Source organism: Nipponia nippon, unplaced genomic scaffold, assembly GCF_047370975.1.
Source record: "Nipponia nippon isolate SJK-2023a ecotype South Korea unplaced genomic scaffold, ASM4737097v1 scaffold_10, whole genome shotgun sequence".
Taxonomy (NCBI): domain Eukaryota; kingdom Metazoa; phylum Chordata; class Aves; order Pelecaniformes; family Threskiornithidae; genus Nipponia; species Nipponia nippon.
In genome coordinates, this window is record NW_028262291.1 from 1,876,439 (window position 1) to 1,898,006 (window position 21,568).

Below are 21,568 nucleotides of genomic sequence, written 5' to 3' on the forward strand. Positions count from 1 at the left end.
GAAAAGAAAGATCAGCAGAGCAGCTGGAAAACCATTTTTTTCATTGGATAAATACAACGGCAGCTGGGGACAGAAAGGACATTGACTTGTCTGCTGCACAACACGGCAACGTTTTAAGAGAATAATTAACTCGGGTAGCTCAGGGAAGGACAGTCCAGGATACTCAGTGTTGGAGACACTTCCATGTTCCCTTGGGCAACTCCATCCTCTTCCTCAGCCTAGCCAGGCAGCTTACCTCAGAGGAGCTAACAAAAGCACCCTGTACATCCAGTAGTAGCTGTCAGGTAACTTCAGAAAGTCATCTAACACTTCATATTAGCATGCAGACTCATTTCAGAGAATAATCACAGTGAATTTCCTTCCACTCTCTTGACTCAAGAAATATTTTTGAGTTCGGAGTCATTAAAAGCAGCCTCCAAGCAGATCTACAACTTCACCTCCCCAGCTTCGACAGCGTAACCTCCAACGCAGAACAGCAGCAAGTCCTTACCGGGCTTCCAGTTCATGTTGTGCCAAAAACTTCGAGTCCTGCAAAGGCTCGTTTCCTTTTCTTGTCCCCAGTGCTGGACGCTTCCTTAATCAATTTATTTCTCTGCTGATATCTACTGTCTTGAAACATCCATTTAACCTCACCCAGCCACCCCCAGCTCCTCCATCAGCAAGCCCAGATGCACACAACAGCGCAGGAGAACAAGGATGGGACAATGTCAGACAAAGAACAGCACACAGCAGCCGGCTGAATTCCTCCGCTCTTTACCACTCCCAGTAGAAGGAAAAAAAAAAAATCACTATTTCTGTGGTGATATCATCCCCCCGGGGACCTGGTCAGGATAACGCATCACAAGATAAGCACTGCATGTCCCAAAGAATAAAGGTTAGATGCAATATACCTTAGAGTTCCTAACCGGAGGCTTTCAAGCCGTTCCAGGGAAGGAACGCAGGAGGAGCCGGTAGAACCGGGGACGTCAAAACACAGGTTGCTTGCACTGTGAAGGGCATGGGTAGAGTTCTTCATTTCCTCAATGCACGTCTAACCACTCAGAAGCACGTGGGCCTGCACATAGACAAACAACGTCCTGCAAACTTGCACGCTAGATTATAGAGAAACTGCCAAAGTACCCGTATTCACGTCTTCTCTCCCCAAATACCTGCTACCCACCTCACAGTGATTTTCAGGCTTTCTGCCCACCCCTCCCTGAACAAGCTTACACACACGCCCTTCACTGGGGCAAATTAAACATACTTGACACTTCCTGGGCTCGCGCGCAAACTCATACGCCGCATACTCCAAATTCACAAACTCTGAATATTACCAGCGGTCTCCCATGAGGCACTTCAGATGCATGCACCACACTTACTCAGCCACCCGTTCACAGAAGAACAAGCATTTTCTGCAGCATCCTACATGGTTCCCACCTCCAAACCCGCTTGTACTAATTCCTCCACCCTCATCCAAGAGAAAGACAAAGCCTCAGAGAATCGATAAATTCTCTTCCCCACCAGCAGAGAGCTGGGGTCCTGTAAAGCAAGGTAAACTAGCGACAAGCAACCAGCAAAGGTCTTTATCTGAGACTCCTCCAGGCCAGCAACATTTGGAAGCACCAAGGACAACACTGCATTTGTGGATGTCCCTGTTCTCTATTGATTTAAATTCAATTATGGCCCCTGCGGTATTCAAAAAGGTTTGCTCTCAGATCTGGAAGAAAGCATGTTCCTTCTTTTCTTTAAAAAAAAAAAATCAATGAGGATAAAAGACCATTTTCCAAAAGCAAAGTATTGAACCAGGAATAGGCATGAAATTTAGAGGGGAAAGGGCTTCTGGAGAAAGAAGCCCATGGCTTCCTGCAGAATGAAGGTTTAACACCAGAATTACACAAAGGTATTTTGCCCTGGGCTCCTCTCATGTCGCTGAAGCTTGAGGAAAGCTCTACTCTTGCCGGTTTTAGAACACGGACGTAACATCTCAGGAAAGGCATCTCTCACTTCCTATGCGCTTCATTATTCATGTGCCAAATAGTTTTAGCCCCATAATAAGCTCGGAAGGAAGACTTGAAAAGAAAGAGCAGCCTCGTTCTCTGTTAGAAAATAAATGAAAATGACAAAGGTGAGGGGAAGAGCAAGCCCAGAGCACCCAGACAGAGAACCTCTCAAAGAAATGTGTCGTCATTCTCCGTTCTATTCAGGGAAGAAAAAAAGAGCATCCACTGCAACAGGAACTTGAGAGAAGTTGCAAATTACTGCTTCTTCATTTTCTTTTAAGGACGTAACTTATCCACCATTCAGCAGAGCAAACAGGAACTTTATTTCCTCTGACAGAGGATAGTTTCCCCTCCAAGCAAAAACACAGAGGTTCATATCTGAATACTGTCATTTAGTGAAGGGGTTGTCATTAGCGGATGCTTGGATACCATGGAGATGGTGACAAACAACTGAATCAGAACGCAGTCACAAAAAGGGTACTGTAGTTTAAAAGGTTAAATCTGGCTGAGAGGTAAAGCAGTCACACAGAACCATGGAAATGGAAGGACACGTCCTCTTCGCAGGGATATCCTGGAACAAGAGACAGAGCGCTGGGCTAGAAAAACTCTGCCGTTTCCAGAGGGTCTGAGGCTGAAGCTCTTGAAGACTGGCTGGTGCGCCTTTAAAAGAGGTCTTGTTCCGAGTTCAACAGCAGGCAAGCGACAAAGCGGTCCACTTACTGTTCCAGAACCGTTTAGCAATGGAGAGTCGCACTGAGCTCACTTCATTTACTACTTCTCACATCTGAATTTTCCAACACTGAAACCCGAGTTGCGTTTCAGAAAGAACAGAACATGTATTTTGGACACTGACAAAGACAAGCCACACAAAGGGAAGTTATTAGCACTAGGTTGAATTTCGATGAGCAACACTTTTAAGGTGTCCTGATATGACCAAGAAATCAGTATGGAAGACAAAGGCGGCAGGATTCACTTTATTCAGGACAGTCATAGGCTGGCTGAGATGCTGCAAACTCACAAGCATCATCTGACTTGCTTTTATTTTGTGGGAAGTGAAATAGTTAATTTCCCATGAGAGAAAACAGCACAGTTTTGCAAGATCATTTGGCAGATCACATGAGCAAAAGACAAGCCTCCAGAAGCTCAGACTTTTGAGCTGGAATCTATATTCCAAAAATACATCAAGGCTGTATCTATGGCTGTAAACACCAGCAAGCACCTTACACAGATCCGTGCCGAAAAGACAAGCCATGACATAATATTAAATTTCATTCTTCTTTCTAAAAGGTGCAGAGCTGTGTAAATTCCAACTTCTAACAGACATGGAGCAGCAAAACAGATCTGAATGGAAACCTTTCAGGGTAGAAACACACTGGAGCTTTTTTTCCATACCAGCCTCACCATTTCTATTGTACTTACTGCAATGAAACTATAATAGCAAGGTCCTGAATTTCCCTGCTTCTTCCTATTATCCAGTTCATTTTTATTTAAGGTGGCCTAAGGGATTCACTATTTTATTTGCACATTTGCTGTTCTTCAGAAGAGAATAAGGAATCGGTCTAGAAGCCTGCCTGGATCTAAACTCAGGATCTCTCAGGTCTGTGCTGATAATCGTAGCTCTAGACCAACAAATCACAAAGAAACAGATGTTACAGAGGAAAAAAGACACAAGAAACAGATGTTACAAAGGAAAAAAGACACAGCAAATGCTTAGAGCACCTATTCATTTAAGGTAGCCTTCTCATATTTATCAATTAGCTAATTACTCCTAGTAGCCATGAACACTCTTCAAAGTTACCTTACCACGTCTTCACAAGAAGAGGAGAATCTCATACACTCAATTTCAGTATCAGCAAGTCTCTGCTCTCATTCAGCAAGGAGTTATAAGCTTTTCAATAATATACCACTCCTTGTTTAGATGCTCCAAGCAAATCTTCCTGTCTCCCATGTCACGGAGCACCAAACCGTACCAAATAAGCTATCCCACCAGCAACGGTGGGAGAACAAACTCCTGAGAAGGATCATCAGTGCTTACTCACCCCTAAAGGTGCCAGTGCTCCAACAGAAACCAGCGTGCCGAGGGAGAAGGACTGCCACGGATGCCCTCCGGGATGTGCCCGACAGCTTTCTCAGCTAGTACCCGCTAAGGGCACAGGGACATTCTCACTTGAGGAAGACTCCAAAAAAATGGAGGTGTGTGCAGCAGCACAATCCTCCATCTACAGGAAGGAGCTCACAAGACTTCTTCTGAAGCAGCAGGCATTTAGAAAATACACTCAACACATGAGGCACAAACTCCACCTCAACGGGCTTAGCTAGGATTCCCACAACCACCCTACCAGCAGTCCTCTGCAGGTATGTGCTGGGAGAGGGCTTTTCATCACCAGGTTACTGCAGATGCAGCAATGTAGCATAAGGTTATGGAAATGAGATCAGTTTAAACAACTCTGAGCCAATTTATCATATTATTAGCTTACTAGAAGTTAGTTGCACTGGGTTTTTTATCATCGCTTGCTGAACAGTAGCTTTGCCTGATGAAGTGGCAAGTGAAGAACACAAGGAAAATTACAATTTAAGACTCTAAGATTGCATCTGGTATCCTGTTTTCAGGGAGAAATTCTTATCAAGGTCAAAGACATCACTGAGGAATCCACTTGTTTTAATTTTGCACAAAGGGAACGTGCAAGAACCAAAAGCAGGCTGGCTACTTATTGCATAGCTTGAACAGAACTAAAAGCCATGAATTCTCACGCGATTCTACAGACATCTGTAGAACCTGAAGGAGACCAGAAAGCTGGGCTGCCTCAAAGAGGAACAGAAACACCAATGGAGGGGGAGGGAGGAGGACTTCCAGGGGTCTGCGAGGGTCTGCAGGAGCACAAGTCCAGTTAAAGAAGCATTTGTGTGAAAGCAGACAGACTGGAAGCTCGGGGGTTAAGAGCCCATGACAGAACTCCTTGTTAGTCAAGCAGTCTCTGCTCACCATGCAGATTTTCTACTCTTGCTGCAAGGAAGAGAAAAAATAATCAACCTTTTCTATTTAATCTTTTAGCTTGACATCTTTTCAAACAAATCCGGTGTATAAGGTAAGGGACCCGCACCCCCTTCGCTGGAAGGAAAGAAAAGGATAAAACAGAAAAGAAGAAATGACTGGAAATAGAGGGCACTTTTTTTTTCCTAAAGCTCAGTAGGAAGTCTACCTTTTATTCAAAATCATCAACAAGGTACAGCAGCATTATGCTTTGGATTTAAACCCAAATTTCATATGCATTTTATCTAGGACATTCCGCTTTACTATATGTTGCTTCTAAAATACAAACCCAGCAATTTTCACGTGCATCATTATTCTTCAAAGCTTGTAATGATGCTTCAAATAGTTAATGAAATAGTCCACAGTATTTAGACCTTTTTTTTTTAAAACAGATGGGTTATGGGTACATTCTTATACACACTTAAGTTTTATAATGAACTTTGGATCAAGATGCCAGGCACCATGACTTAAACTCATGCAACCACACAAGCAGAATCAGAGTGCTTAGCATCTCGCACTACAGAATTATATGTAGAGAATCGCTGCCGTGGGAGACAAAAAATACATTGTATTATTGGAAAGCAGAGCGAGATCTAGTAAGCAGGATCAACATGGTTACACAAAGGGAGCAGGCTCTAGAATATGTCTGTGCCCTGTCAGTAGACTATCAACTCCCAGCTATACTTGTGCTCTTAAAATACATAGCAATTCGATTTTAGTTTTTCAGCAGGCAAACTTTCCCATTTCTTATCAAAATCAGAAAAATAATTTCAGTTTCTTCTGTCTTACAAGTTCAAAGCTGGACAGATACTGCACCTGGCAATTTTTTTAAAGATTCCTCTTTTTTCTCTTTAGAAATACACAAAAGAAAGCACTAGCTTGAAAGCAAAGGAATGCAGTCCTAACTAGAAGCATCACAGTGATTCCCACCACCCTGAAACACGTGCCATGTATGTTTGCTCTGGCAGACATACGCTTAAATGAACAGTATCACATATGTACAGCACAGAATAAAGAAAATATCAGCACAAACTAGCTTCAAGTTAAAAGTCTGATTTACCCAAAGAATCTGTTCCAGCAAGAATAAACATCCCAAAGCTATCCATAGATCCCAAAAGAGCCCATTTGTCACGCTCCTGATAGCACAAAGGGCACTTTCATAAACTCCTCTCCCCCAGCTCTCCAAAAGCAGATGAAAATAGTTTCACTCCTCCAAGCATCTCAATTGCTGTCTCTTTAAACGTAACTTCCTCAAACTCCAATGCTGAATCCAGCTCAGGATGTACTTATTCATCCGCTGGATCCCCGTCAGAATCTGAGAGACTGCTAGCTTTAACCAAGTATTATTTACTGCTACCTAGGTGGCAAGCTGAAAAGGGGAGTACGCTGTTTTCCCAGAGGAAAAGCAGGGTGCAGGCAGACTCCCCAGAGTAAAAGCTGCTTGTTCTAGGGTAGATATAAAACTGTGCTACCCAAGGAAAAAGTCTCAAACATCCTTCCCCTGCCTGAAGACAGAATCACTGCCGGTTTAATGTAAGAAAGTTTAATAAATCGTAGGCAGGCCTGTAAATGCGTCGAAGCCTCCCGGGCTGTTACCTGCCCAAAGCTGAGCAGCGTACCAGGCGTGCTGGGCTTTACACTCTCAAGGGTTAGCACTGTCGTATTTCCTACAGGTCTCCAGCTTGCCGGTCCTTGCCTGGAAGGGACCCACAAAAACAAGAGGATTGGTATTTATTGGTTGCTTTAAGGAGAGTTTTCTAAGTCACAAAGGCTCAGAAGAAGCGTATAAATCTTGTTTGCAAATCCGTTCCATTTTATTGCAACTCAGAGTGACCTAGTTTTGATGAGCTAACTCAAAATTAATTCATTTCGAAGATGAGGTTGCACAGGAAACACCCCTCTGCCCGTTTTTACGCCTGGGACTATAAAATGCCATTCAACATCTGTACCTTCAGCACCCTAGGATTAAAGGTCACATCACAGAGACACAGCCTGAACTTCCCATGGATGACACTGCAATTCACAGCTGGTGCACTCAAATCCCACAGGGAATGCCGAACTGTTTTACAAGAGGGGAGCAAAGACAGGCGGGACTGATGAAAACATGCAAGTCAAGTGGATCTATCAGAGGGCAGCTGGAGGGCTCGCAAGTTTGTCTCCAGTTTTGGGTAGATGTACGCAGTCTTTAAGGGATAAAGAAAAACCTCTTCTGTCTTAGAACAAACTGAGGTAGACATAGCACAAGGAACGTGACATTTATATTCCCACCCCAGGTACAAAAGCACATCCGTACACACACACAAAAAGCAGATTTTTGTTGCCTTAACTATTTGTTCGTAGGAATTTTGACAAGGTTTCATAAAAAGTAAAACTGCCAAAATTTAGTACAAACGCACCAAGTATCTGCTGAAGACAAGCCTTCTCAACACTTTTAAGCAGTCTGATACCTACATTTACTCATTTTTTTTAATGACACAGACTGACAGGTATTTTGGCTTACCCTATTTCTCATCTTTCATTTTTTTTAAACATAACTTTGTCATTGGAGGGAGTATTTTCATCCTTTCCACTCCTCTTCCCTGGAGCAGCATGTTTCTCAATTTTAACCACTCAGCCCATAGCGTTGCACAACGGTTCCTTCCCAGGACACTAGAAGAGGAACAGGCGGACGCAGCACGCTGAAGTTTGCCTTCCTCACTGCCCAGCAATGATTAAGCTGTCAGGGACTCACGGCAACCCCTGTTTCTGTGACTTCTGGCTTGATTTTGGCTATAGCAATCAAAAGGATCTAACCCAGTGCCTTAAGTTAAAATGGGATTCTGATCAAATCTGTTTTTACAGGTCAGCGCTATCAAGATCAGTGCCAGCAAATGTATGTAGTTCAAGTACGTAATTTTGACTCTATAGCATGTTATAGAGGGAGTAAAATTTTTGTAAAACAGCAGAGATGGTAACTCCCAAATCTCTTATTTAATAACAGCTTTCAAGGGGAACATTTGCCCTACTCCTTTCTGAAGAGTTTTGCTTACAGAAGTTCCAGGCTATATGCATTATTTACCACGTCGCAGATGCCGTTCAAGTTTCTTGTCCCTGTTAACCGTTACCGGCCTGCCTGTCCACCACAAGCTGACACACATTCACTGGGCTGAGCAGTAATCTAATCAGCAGCTTTAAGAACCCAATGTAACTTTCATAACACAGAAAGCTAACACCTAGGACAACAAATAACTTCCCCCAGATAATGTTTTCTAGTTAGAAAGCTTTCCATCAGTGCCCAGTAGATATTCCTTCCTCCCCAACGACAAACTAATCTCCTTAACAGTGTATACGCTTCCCCACTAGATACACATTGCACCGAAGCCAATGTCATAGAACCGAGAGATTAAAGACTCCGTCTTTACAAAAGCCACTTCCTACAATTTCATTATCTCCCAACCACGACTATTTTAAAAACACTCAGCCTGACCACACAAGCTCAGACACTTCTCCCTGTTCAAGCAGAAAATGACAGTCAGCGGGATGCAGCAACTCATCACCAGGTAACACAAGGTTTTCTCCTGGCAGGCAAGTAATCTCCTTCCCACCTTGGCAGAGGTTATACTTTCCCACAGAACCCTTCCTTTAACACGCTGCCTAATCCATCGAACACAGATTTCCTGCTTTCAGTACTCAACACTTAAACACTCCAGCGTCCCAGAAGCTGTATATACTATCTTTGGCAATCACTATGCTGTATCCCACCTGGAGCTGGCTGTAAGCACCATCCCGCCTATCAGGACCTCCAGACTCCGCAATCACCATTCCTATATTCCAACTGAAGCCTGTCCCAAACACACCAGCAGGTACCAATTCCCAGAATGGGCACAGCATGAATTCTGGCTGAGCAGTCTGGCAACGTCCCAGCTCTAAGAACACGGAGTGGTATACCCTTTACTTTTATAAGCACGCAGGTCTCTGTGACCCTAACTGGGGATTTCCACGGTCAGGGCTCATCACCCACCGTGGCAGATCCTTGTCGCTGAAGTACCTTCAGATACCGATCCCTGCGGAGAAGTAATAAAGGCTGAAAGAATCCATGTGTCACACCCACCCTCTACACACCAGCAGCTTCTCCCTTGTACCATCAGACAGCAACACCTCTCCCATCTCCCACACCCGGCTGGCTTGGACTGGGGTCCTGAGTCCCGGTTCTGACCTTGCCATCAGCCTGATGCCTCGCACCTGCCCGGGGAAGGTCCGCCTCCATCGGGTGCAGGCCACATGGCGAGGGGGGCCCCCCAGCTGGAAGGGCGAGAGGCGGCTCCCGGGGCAGCCGGCCACCGGCGGCGTCCCCCCCTCAGCCGGCCCGGCGCCTGCCCGCAGCGCCGGAGGAAAACGCTCCCCTCCGGCCACGGCTCCGCCAACCCCGCCCGCCGCCTCCCGAGCAGGGCGGGACCGAACAAAGCCCCGCCGAGGCGGGGGACAGCACCGGGATCGCCCCCCACACACACACACACACCCACCGCCCCTTTCGCCCCTCAGCACCCCCGCGGCCCGCCGGGACCCCGCACCTGCCGCAGCGGCCTCCTCCCCTCACGGCCCACGGGGACCTTGCCCTCCCGCCGCGGGGAAGGCCCCGCCGGTGCGGGGGGCGCTGCCAGCCCCCTCCGCCGGCCCGGGGGTCGTCGCCGCCCTCCCGCCTGCCCTCACCTCTCTGCCGCCGCCAGCGACGCGGGCCCAGGGCCGCCGCCGCCACCTCCATCCCGGGGGCCTGGCGGCCCCCCGATTCTCTAACACCGCCTCCGCCGGTGCAGGGGCCGCCCCCGCCCGTGCCGGGCCGCCCACTGCGTCAGCTTCGTAAGGGCTGCTACGCACCCAGCGGTCACCATGGCGACGGCTGGAGTTGGGGGGGGGGGGAGAGAGCGCGTGAGTACGGGAGGCTGCGGCGCCCCCTGGCGGGCCGCGCCTCCCCGCCGCGGGCTGAGGGGAGCGGCCCCGGGGGCGAGCAACGCGGGGCCACCGCTGGCCCGCCCGCCCTCAGCACCCGAGCCCGGCCAGGGCTCCCTCACGACCTCCTTTCCGCCTCCCCTGCTTGGGGCCAGCGCCCCTGAGGGATCCCGCTCGCCAGCCCCCAGCCAGGGGCTACACCCCGGCCCTGCAGCCGGAGCCCCCCAGTCCCGCCGCGGGCATGGCAGCGGCTTTATTCCCCCCGCAACACCATCCGCTGCTCTCAGGACACCCCTGGCCCTGCCTTTCTGAGAGAAGCCGGGCACACCTGGCTCCCCCAACACCCCTTCCCCAGGAAAAGCCCCCCAGCACAACATGGAAGCCCCCCTCATGGTCCCTTTCCCCAAGCCCGGACCCCGCTTTGCTACCGCCTGCCTGCACGCTTGGCACACCTCTTACCATCCCCAGCACGGACAGCAAGGGTTTACTACCGCTGGCCTTGAAATTTAATCACCTTTTAATCAAAAGCCTTCAAAACCATAACGTGACCAAAATAGAAATAATGTTTTGCTGTCTGTGACCACTTGCAGCCCTGTGCAAGCCCGGCCGCTCTCGGGCAACGCGAGTGCGATCGCCTCCTGCTCACGCGTACACTTACCCACAAAATCCTCGCCGGGACGGAGGCACCGCAACAGCCTTCCCCGGGTTACGGCATTGGGGTGGGAAGGAGGACAGCGGTGGCCCGGGGTCGGACACAGCAGCGACTTCACCATAGCAAGTACCAAAGTATCAGCCAAGGACGCAAAATTTAGATGCTTTTACTGCAAAAGACTAGAAAAGTAGCAAAAAAAAAAGTCTCCTGCGGGTAGGAATACATGTCCCAGAAAACAGCTAAGCTCATCCAGCAGGGGATAGCAGCATATACCCGTCTGTCCATTCCTCCTTAAAGCAAGTAGAACAGCCTTCAAATGGTCTGCTCGGTGATATCACTGCACCTTGAAAATAAAATAGCCTGACAGTACTATAGGTGGTAGAAAAACATTCAGCAAAAGCTTTGAAGCACCGGTATTCATTTATGCTGAGGTCTTTGTATACCGCTCAGGCATAAAATCACGCTCACGCTCATTTTAAGTCCCTTTATCTTGCCAGCCAGGTGTAAAGTGGCTCTGGTTTAGATGAAAAGCTGGTGCCAAATATAGTATTTAGACAAATCATTTTATCCTGCATGTGGCACTTCCAAGGGCTTCCTTCGGCACGAACCGTTCTCGGCAGAGCAGTGCCAATGCGGTGGGCTCCTGGAAGCACCGAAACCTAGAGCGGGCAGAAGCAAGAATCTCAGGGAAAACTCCGAGTGACTATTTTATTAATGAAAATACAATCAGTAGTGTTCAAAACTTTCAAGTCAAGTGGTGGTATAGAGTACCTACCAGCCCAAATCCTGCCAATTAATGTACACAAGTCATCACGGGCAATTAGGCTCATACAGCTCAGGCTTTCTGCTTGCAAGCAGCCCCAGCTGCCCGGATCCAACTCGGCTCCACAAAAGAACCGCTGGTTAGCGAGGCCAGGCCGTATTTATAGCACAGCAACCCAGCATACCACAGCTACCAGCAGTTCTTTCTTTCCAGACTCCTGTATGGCAGCAACAAGATTTACAAACAAATTTGGACTTTGTTTTGTGTGAGTCTGTTTCCTTAACACTCCCTCAAGTGTTAAGGGAAGGAACTTAACACCCCTCCGAAATCCCCCGTCTCTGCCCTCACGAAGGGCATTGCCCTCTGTCACTGCCTGCGAGGGCGGGTGGCAGAGCACTCGGGGTAATAACTACTTGCCAGAAAAAAAAAGCTGCTTGATTCAGACATTAATGAGAGCGAATCGCAAGAGAGGGGATGTTCGCTAAGCCCCAGAGAACCATTTTAGCCCTGCTGAACCCAGTGCCCACCTACGTCCTTTGTGACAAGAGTTAACCAACGCGGGGAAAATGAAAGAGTTTGGTTTTGAGTGCCAGGGCAATGGCACGGAGAAGTGCATGCGTCGGTGACAAGTACTACATCTCAGGAGGGATTTAAGAGCTGTGATAACCCTATCAGCTGGTTATCACAGCAGGTAGCTCAGGTACATGCCTATTAGGGTGCACTTATGCAGCCTGCTTTATTGCCTCTCCATCAGGACATCACCTCCACTGACACACCACCATCGGTTTCACAAGGAAGCCTTCGGCAGCAGCACTGGCTTAATAAATGGCTGGCCCTCACCATCGGGCTGTTGAGCACCATTTGCTCAGTGACGCTTGGCCGAAGAACAACCCAGAAACACGGGGGCAGAGCCCATCCTCTGTCTTGTTCTTTAAGCTGGAGCGTGTTATACCTCAGCCCCACAGAGATACGGCACAGAGGGTGTCTGTCACCACGGCCTTGGAATCGCCGATATCAGCACTCCAGGACAAGCCAAAAGTCCAGAGCACCGCAGGCAGCCTCGGCAGAGCTCCAGAGATCTCCAACACGCCAGCAGCACGCAGGAAGGATGCGATCAATGCAGAACCCATCCAGCTCTGCTGATCGGGGTGCCCCAAAGAAAGCCAGGGGGATTTGGGGGTTAAGGAACACATTCTCCTAAACCTAAAAGCAAAACAAACCCCTCTCTGGGAAATTTGGAAAAGTAACAAGGCTCTGAAACATACAAACCCAGGAGCCATCAGCTACCAAGAATAGCTGTGTACATGGGAAGCTTTTTATTATTGTTATTCAGTTTGTTTTAGTTACCACCACCCCCAAGCACAGCACATCCAACCGCACTGCTCTTAAATCCTGCTCCTGCTTGCCTCCCAGTCAGAGCCAGACAGTTCGTTACTCCTAACGAGCCCCTCTCCTCCTCGGTCCCAACCCTGCCAGTTTCCCTGAACCACTCCATGAGAACTACAATAAAATCATAGGAAAAACACATTAACAAGCCTACACGGGATCTTCTGAGCTCACAGCAGCCTCCCTGATGCAGTGGTTGAAACGTCCAGGCTATCCAGCCACTTTCTCTCTCCTGTTCGAGCCCTGCAAAACCTCAAACCAGGGCGAACCCCATCACCCCTGCAGCAGCTGCAGGCATTGCGCCGGGTTCATCTCTTATTTCCTTGCAGGCTAAAACTGCCTTGAGATCGCTTTTTGCATTAGCACAAACTCTCCCCACCAAATGATCATGCCACAGCTTCTTCTACCGCATGCATCGGGAAATAAAGCCATCTTTGCTGCTTGTGACCGCAGCAGAGGGTACGGGGTGCCCGAGCAGCGTGCAGAGAGAAAGCAGCCTCCAGCCCTTGCAGAGGACCCTCCGGATGACGGTCGCTATTTCACATGGCTGAATTCAAAGGGGGGACTGCAACAAGCATCTTGGCAAGATGTTTCTGTAATTCTCAAAGGGAGGGTCACTGGGGACAGGCCGTCACCAAAATATGAACGGTAACATTACCCCAACATTCCCTTCAGAGGCAAACACCCCGGTACCTCACCCACCATCTCTCACTCTCGGGAATGTCAGTCAACCGTATTTCCACAGAAAAGTGCCACCAAATCAGAGAAACACCACGCTGAGTTTCCTTCAGATGATGGCAACGCCAGATACAAACAGAATTTGGGAAGTGCTTTTAAAAAACCAAAGCCAGAGGGATCCCCATCCCCCATTTCCATCGCATCAAGCACAAAGTGTACCGGTGTTGGCTTTCGGTGCCTGTGGTGGCTTTGCCTCCCCAGCCTGCCTGTCAGCTCTCCTTCACCACCCAGCGTGACTCCCGCCTGCGATCAGCCAGAGCCATCAGCCTCCATCGCCTACCACCAAAGCATTTCTAAACCAGCACCTTCAGGCTGATCCTGCTTGGCTTAGAAGCTCCCCACACACCAGGGCCTTTGTTATCCATCGTCATCCATCATCACATCTCCCCAGAAGCCTGCTCTGCCTTGATGCTCACAGAAGCAGCTGTAATCCCAACACACAAAGCCACCACCTCCCAGACTGGCCCTCCATCTCCTCCTTCCTCCTGTCCCCTGCACCATAAAGCTCTAAAAGCAGGGACTAGCAGGTGCTAATGCCCCCACAGCAGGACCAGCTGCTGCAGATAAACAGCATCACTCAAGTCTTAACTAAAAATCACTATCCTAATGAAGGTGCTTCTCCTGTGCTCAGCATGTTTGCAAAACATCTCCCCCAGGCTGGGTCAGAGCCTTCTGCCATTCCTCCGGGCACCAGGACGTGCCTTGGAGGGGTACCACGCCGCTCTGCCAAGCACAGGCACCCCTCTGCTCCCCACACCGTGTTCGGGGCTCTGCACCCAGCCTCCCCCCTCTTTAACAGACAGCTCATTAGCATTTTATAAGCATATTTACAGCTAAGCTAGCTGTACCCATGTAGAGGCCCAGGGATTTGCACAAGTCAAAGCAGGGATGCTGCTGATTCAAGTACCCCACAGGTACTGCTGGCAGGGCACCCCAGGAGGGGGGTTTGGTTGGGGACAAACATGAACTCCCACTCCACGCAAGCTGGGTGCCTTGCCCCTCATTTGCGCCTTTCAAAAGGCGAGAGGCTGGTCTAACACGGAGCAACCCAGGTGGCTGGGGTCACTCCTGGCCCACCCTGTGCCTGAGCCCCTAAAACAAGCTAATTCCTACTGTTAGCTAAGGCTCATTTCAGAGATGAGACCTCTCCAGCCTCAGCCTATCCTGGGGACAGATGCTCTGGAGACAAGCTGAAAGCACAAAGTCAGGCTCCTAGACTGACACACTGGGTTTGCAGACCACCCTGGGAGGCGAAATGCCACCCAAAGGCAGGCAGGGACTCTTTACAGCAGTGGCAAACCTCTGCCACGCACACGAAGAGACAGCCCATTACCCAGGCGTGGGCCAGCACCCAATTCCCATTGCTGGCAAGCAGGGCAGAGCACTGCTAGCACCTTCCCGGCCAGCCTGGCAGCTCCTTCCCTTGGGCACAGCTTTCCTTTCACGCCAGCACAGACAGCGCACCGGTGAGCTGCCCCTTTTGCCCAGCCACGAGGTTCCAAGCTCTGCCTCGGCAGGTGAGACCACCTTTCCAGCCACAAAGCTGCTTTCCCAGGCACTGCTTTGCAGGATCCTTCCCTTCTGCAAGCTATCTCCCACACGGGGAGCCAGGGCACTACATGCCTTTACAATGCTGTGGGTTCGCTTTTGGCATATAGTAAATACATACGTGTGCACACGTATTTATTTTCCTGGCCTTGACAGAAAGCCTAGAAACGATTTCTTCCCCAGGTTGCATTTGGTAATTCAGCACAGCCCTTGCTGCTAATGATTCCAAGCACAAACTCATCCTCCAGCTGCTTTTCTAAATTTGTGCCAGATCTAACTATGGAAGCCAAGCCTCAAAGACTTGCTATAAATCCCGCCAGCGCTTCCCCCTCCCAAGGACATTATCCAGCATTACCCAAGCTGTGACTCTTCAGCCCAGAAATTTCTCACTGGTAAATAGCCATCTCCACTGAAGAGGAACATTAAATAACATTTCACTGGAGTTCTTTCACCGCTGCTTAGCAAAGCTCAGGGCCTTTTCCTGCCCAGCAGCTGCAGGTGGCCTCTCCATCAGAAAGAAGCGGGTGAGTGGTTAAAGCGTTGCCCTGTGCTGAAGTTTGCTTTTTTTTTTTTGCCTTGGACTGTAGAAATGGTTTTGCAGAAAAAAGGAAGCAGCATAGAAACAAACCCTAAAGGCTCAGAGGGGAGAAAAACGCAAACCCACAAGCTCCCCGTTCTGGGGACCTGACTCATGATGGTGTGTTTGCAGTGCTGGCAGCTCAGCAGAGGCCTCAGCTTCATCACAGCATTGCCTAATTCAGGTGCAATAACATCTTATTTTCTTTATCTGCTTGACCCCCCCCCCCAAAATTCCTACATGCTCTCTTATTTCTCCTCACCACCCACCTTTCAAATGCCCTTGGCTCCATCCTCCTTGCTAAAACCTCTTTTGGAAGGCAAGCTCTAAGCCCAGAAATGAATCAGGATTTTTGACAGGAGCTTTAGGGATGTGGGATGCAGTCACCCCCACAAGCGGGAGAGCTGGCCTTTTCCCAGGGCTCCGCAGGACTCGGTCAGGTGGCATTAACACAGCTTCCCTGCAGAGGAACACTGGCCGAGATAGCAAACCATGAGCATTTACCCCACAGGCTGACCAAGAATGAGCTGCTTCCCGATTATCAGCAGCTTGCTAACCTCCTGTGATGGGAATCACTGCAGCAGGATAGGAAAGTTTACAGTTCAGCTGTGTTGTGCCTGTCAGTGCTAGAGAGCAGCAGCCATAAGAAAGCACCAAGCCTGCCTCTTCCTCACCAAGCAGCACCTGCAGCCTCCCAGGCTCTCCGGGAAGCAAGAGGGGCCATGAATACCACCGTCAGATGCGGGCACTGCGCAGGGGATGCCACCCCTCCCCGTTTGCCATGTCTCTGGACATCAGTCAGATGCAATTAAAAAGCAGCAGCTGGAGCCAGGGCACTTGGATAATTTCATTAGGCCAAACGCACTCCCTTCTCTGCTTGTTTGGGAACCTGCGCTTGCTTCTGGAGGTGATTCTTAGCAGGGCCGAGACAGTTGTACTGAACCAGAAGGTTTCACATTAACGATTCCTCTCCATCTCCTGGCTCCTTTCCCACTCCTCACACCAGGTTGCGGAGCCATCCCTCGGTTCTCCAGGACCTCAAAGACCTTTCTAACCCACTTGGCTTTAGCCCAGCTCTGAACTGCCAGAGGGGGAGCCTCTGCTTCCCATTGCGATCCTAACCCTCCTCATAGGATTAGTTAGAGCACAGCACCTCTGCAAAGCAGCACACAGAGGTGTTGGGGTTGCAGCCCATCGGGCAGATGGGAGAGGGGCCTAGGAGCAGAGCAGAAGTTGCTATGAAGACCAATATCCTGGAATAATTATAGAATCATAGAATTGTTTAGGTTGGAAGAGACCCTTAAGATCACCAAGTCCAGCCGTTAACCCAGCAATGCCAAGGCCACCACTAAACCGTGTCCTCAAGCACCACATCTCCCCAGCTTTTAAATCCCTCCAGGGATGGGGACTCAGCCCCTGCCCTGGGCAGCCTGGGCCAGGGCCTGACAGCCCTTGCAGTGAAGAAATTTTTCCTAATATCCAACCCAAACCTGCCCTGGCACAGCTTGAGGCCGTTCCCTCTCGTCCCATCGCTTGTTCCCGGGGAGAAGAGACCGACCCCCCCGGCTCCAGCCTCCTTTCAGGCAGTTGCAGAGAGCGATGAGGGCTCCCCTCAGCCTCCTCTTCTCCAGGCTGAGCCCCCCCAGCTCCCTCAACCGCTCCTTGTATGACCTGTTCCCCTTATCCCACGGAGAAGTTCCCAGTTTTCCCTTGCAGACAGCAGCTCCCTTTTGCACAAGCCCATGAAACGCAGCAGAGCATCGCATCCTCCCTCCCTCAAATACAGGTGGTTCCGTACTTCCAGCAGCCACTGAGATGTCACCGCTGTGCCTCGAGTCTCCAAGATGGTCTTGGTTTTGCCAAGGGCAGCCTACCTCTCAGCAGGTCTCTCCCCCAGGACCTCTCTGGCAGAGCCCTGCTGTGCCACGGTGAGATGCATGGCAGGTTTTGGTTTTATGCTGCACCAACACCCTTGTCCCAGAAGCACAAAACAGCCCAGCTGAGGCATCGCATCCAGGGGGCCTCTAGGAGCTGCCCTCACCACCCAGAACCCATTTCTGATGGGAAAAGAGCAGCAAAACCCAAGCTGATCCTTCGTTGTGCACCTTTGGGTCAAACTACAGCACGGGGGAACAGCAGAAAGAGATAAAGTGTAAGCAGCAAGGGTGAAGCAGCAGGGCGGTTAACCAGACCTGCTGCATCTCCAGGGGTGCTGGATTCCTCGTCCCAGGGACCAGAGGCAAGACGAGGAAGGGTGAGTCTGAACAGGCAACACTGGAAATGCAATTGCATCTCAGAGCAGAGATGATGGGTGTGCAAGCATTGAGAGACAGGGTGCTGAGACCTCCCTCAGGCCCCAGCTGCACACATTCACCTCAGCTGCTGTAATTTAAGCTATTTTGTTCTGGAATTCCATCACCAGCTCAGTACCCACATCATCAGCCAAAACAGCAGCCATCAAATTAACACACTCCACAGCTCCGGATCCAAATCTCCAAAGCCTCATCCCCAAGAATTGCTATTTAATCTTTACCCTGCAACAGGCAGCCCAATGGGTCGGAGCCCAGATGTGCCATGGACATAAATAACACCAACCCCTGCTCCCTGCACAGCCCCAAAACCACAATGCAGGCTGAGGAGGCAGCACATGGACCAGGAATAGGGCAAAGGAGAAAACTAGAAAAGATCAGGCTGGAAAGAAATAGCCAGCAGGCAGGCGCAGAAAGCAGAGCCTGCCCAGAACGGGAGCAAACACAGAGCCTGTCAAAACACGAACGCGTCCCCTGCATGGGAGGGCATCGCATTCCTAGGTAAGGAGTCTGTGCGGCAGTGACAAGCAACAGGGATGATCCAGAGAGCCAAACGCAAGCAAAAAGGGAAACGAGAGGGTCTGACAGTCAGGATCTGCTTCAGATACTTAATGAAGGAGAAAAGGACGAATGGTTGCTAAGGGAAGTGGGACAGATGGCTGGCACAGAGAACTTGCTGACTCTTGGAGACTTCAAACTTTTTTTTTGGGGGGTGGCAGAGGAGAGCAGGCAAATACACAGCAGCAAAAGTGAGAAGATGACCACGTCCCCCTTTCCCTCCGCCTCCAAGTGTCAGGGTAGATCATCTCACAGCGAAAAAGGTCACACAAGCAGCAGGAGACAAGATGCACTTGCACTTCAGCTCATCAAGAGCTCTCTGCCCTGCCAGCCCTTCATCCCGCTCCTCTTCACCAGAGGCCGTGGGCACCAGCACCACCCTGGGCTGGGTATGCCACGGGCAAGCCACAGCACTGCCATGCAACAGCAGGCCCCGGGACAGCGACCGGGCAATGTCACAGCTCCAAGAGAGGGGAAAGCCATGGGGATGCTGGCTCTGGAGATCTGGCTGTCTGTAAAATACCATAGCTCCTGGACATGCTGTCTCTGAGATACATTTACACCTCTCCCTGACATTTAAAACCATCTGAGCCTTTTGGCTTCTGCTGCTGTCAACCCTGTGCCAGGTCTTTTCTGGCTCTAAAAGCCTCCAACTTGATTTCCCTGCAAAGACAGCCCTCCCAACAGGTCTCAAACCGCAGTGGCAGGGCAAGGAGAAGCGGGGAGAGGGCGGGAGTTTCTGCTACCATGTCATTTGCTGGGGGTGGGAGGGGTGCCAGGAGTCTGTCAAATCCTGACGGCCATAAACAAGTCTCTGAAGGAAAGAGCTGAGAAGAAAAAAAAAAACCCTTGGCAGCAAAGGCAGCAGAGCTCACAAACTGAGACACGCACCGCTGCGTAATGCCGGAGAGAGCGGCTCTGTGGTGGGATTTGAGGGGTGCGAGGTCTAACAGCCAGAGCTGTGGGTTTGGGGAACCTCTGCTCCCCTCGGGCTGGATCCAGGCTGCCTCCCATCACCGCCTCCCCAGCAGCTCTCACCCACCACAGCCACAGGGTGTAAAACGGAGAACTTCTGAAGCAAGGGAGGGCTCTGGGGACAGCAATCGTGACTCCACCATCCAAACGACTGTCACAGGCGCCTCTTGGGCTTGAAATCGCCCCAGAAGGCCCACGAGGAGCTGCAGATCTCAACAGTTCAGTAAGCAAGTGCCCACATGCGACCCTCCCCAGGCACTCGCTCCCAGCGAGCCCACGTCCACACACACACACAGCCCTGGGGGGAGTCCCGAGCAGCAGGGACAAGATCAGCCCCTTCACAGGATTGCTCCGCTCCTGCTGCCAAGCGGAGGAGGAAGAATTTGCTCTGGCCGCCTCAGCACCGCGCAGCTCCAGCCACAGAGCACCTCCACTTCCCTGCCGTGCAGACCCATGGCTGGAGGCACGCAGGCATGCCCGTGCCAGGACATGCTGCCAGCAACAGCAGCCAGCGCTACGGAAAACACCTGCGGACATTTCAAGGCAGCTGGTGCTCAGAGGGAGGATGCACCACCAGCAGGACACAGGACATGCCACCATCGCTCTCTGGCTTTGCTGCGGGATAGCTTTGGGCCACCAAGGATTAGCAGGGAGGGGAGAAGATGAGGATAGGTGTGAGTGCCAGCTCAGAGCTGCTCGCCCAGACCGTTCAGCTGGCTGTGTAGGCAGCTACATCTTGGAGCTACGTTCAAAGAAGCTGCACATATCAGCAGCTACCATATTGCGTGCCAAACTGCCACGGCTGCTGTTGAGATAAACCCACACAAACAAACAGATGCTTAGACAAGCCAAGATATATTATATCAGCACCGCCTGCATGCCACAGGCTGTCCCCAGGCTGGTGGCTCTCCAGCTTACCCTCTCCTGGTGGGGAGGAGAAGTCATCAGCACATCTCATCCCCCTGTATATCAGGGCAACAGCGGGGTTGCCAGGAGCACACGCAGCCCCTCTCCTTGCCAGCCCCTTTTGTGCCTGTGTGACAGCAGCTCAAATTCAAGTTCAGGCATGCAGCAGCGAGCAGGAATGCCTGCGTGTTGGGTGGTAGAGCTTGGAGAGGAGCATCTGCAACCAGGCCAGGGGGATTACAGCTCTCCAATGGCCCTGGAGGCCGGGGAACAAGCCCAGGCACTGGCCACTTCCAAGCAGGACACAAAGTTCACAGTGACCAAAGCAGCCTGCTAGGTCATGGGACACGCTGTCACCAAGTGCCACCACTGTCCTTGGCCTCCACACTGGCAGTCAAAACCACCCTCCCCCTGCGACACTGACACAGCACCTCTCACCAGCAGAAAACTGCCTTAAAAGCAGGTAAGTATTTCGGAAGACCCTGGGAGAGCCCATGCCTAGGTGGCTGGGCATTCGGGCACATCTGGAGCTCACTCAAGCACAGAAAGACTCGGGGGTTTTTTTTCTGAATCCTCCCTCCTCACCCTACAGCCACCAAGATACCAAGGACATGAACAAAAGTAAATGCAGAGCCGAAAAAAAGGCTGCTGTCCCAAGCCTTTTGCTTTCCTCTGCCCATGCACCCCAGACTCCCCCTGCATCCACGAGGACTTCAATGTCCTCTATCCCTTCTGCCTCAGGCTCAGCCCTACCAGATGCCTGGGTGCTACCAGGGGCACAGCTTCCCCTTCCCCTCCTGCACAGGGCACTGCAGAGGGCAGCAAACCCCCCTTTTTCAGGGCAGAAGGACAGACAGTTGTGCTCTGTCCACCTCTGGTGGGCACGGGGCCAGGGACATGCGGGCATCACAGCTGCCTGGATATCGGCATAGCAGCTCCAGCTGTGACAGGGCTGTCCTGCAAACGAGCTTGGCAAGACATCAAGAGCCTGATTTTCAAAATTAGGCTGATGTAATTACTCATCCTAAAAGCACCGGCCTCAGCTGCTCACGGTGACACCAATTACACACCCAGCACCACACAGTTGCTGCCTGCTGTTGGTGACCAGTCACCCGTGTACGCTGGTACTACAGCCGCTCGCAAGGTGCGGAACACAGCACAGGCACCGCTGGCCTCCAGCAGCACAGCCCGCTGCTGGCACATCCCAAGGTCCTTCCAGC

The 21,568-nt window shown here is 50.8% G+C and overlaps 1 protein-coding gene across 24 annotated transcripts in view; it reads right to left on the minus strand.

The window, feature by feature from the left end:
- Positions 1 to 9,856, minus strand: part of DAGLA (diacylglycerol lipase alpha) — a 75,467-nt gene extending 65,611 nt beyond the window's left edge. For 14 of the 24 annotated variants that reach the window (XR_015700777.1, XM_087740754.1, XM_087740688.1 and 11 more), the window contains exons 1-2: positions 9,700 to 9,856; positions 891 to 1,054 (exon numbers count right to left, since the gene is read on the minus strand). The gene's annotated coding sequence lies outside the window, so the exon portion shown is untranslated. Of the gene's footprint in view, positions 1 to 890; positions 1,055 to 1,159; positions 1,183 to 2,144; positions 2,328 to 6,606; positions 6,707 to 9,205; positions 9,400 to 9,699 lie in introns of those variants that run through there. The other 10 variants (XM_087740763.1, XM_087740710.1, XM_087740705.1 and 7 more) reach the window with 5 other exon arrangements.
- Positions 9,857 to 21,568: the final 11,712 nt, after the last annotated feature.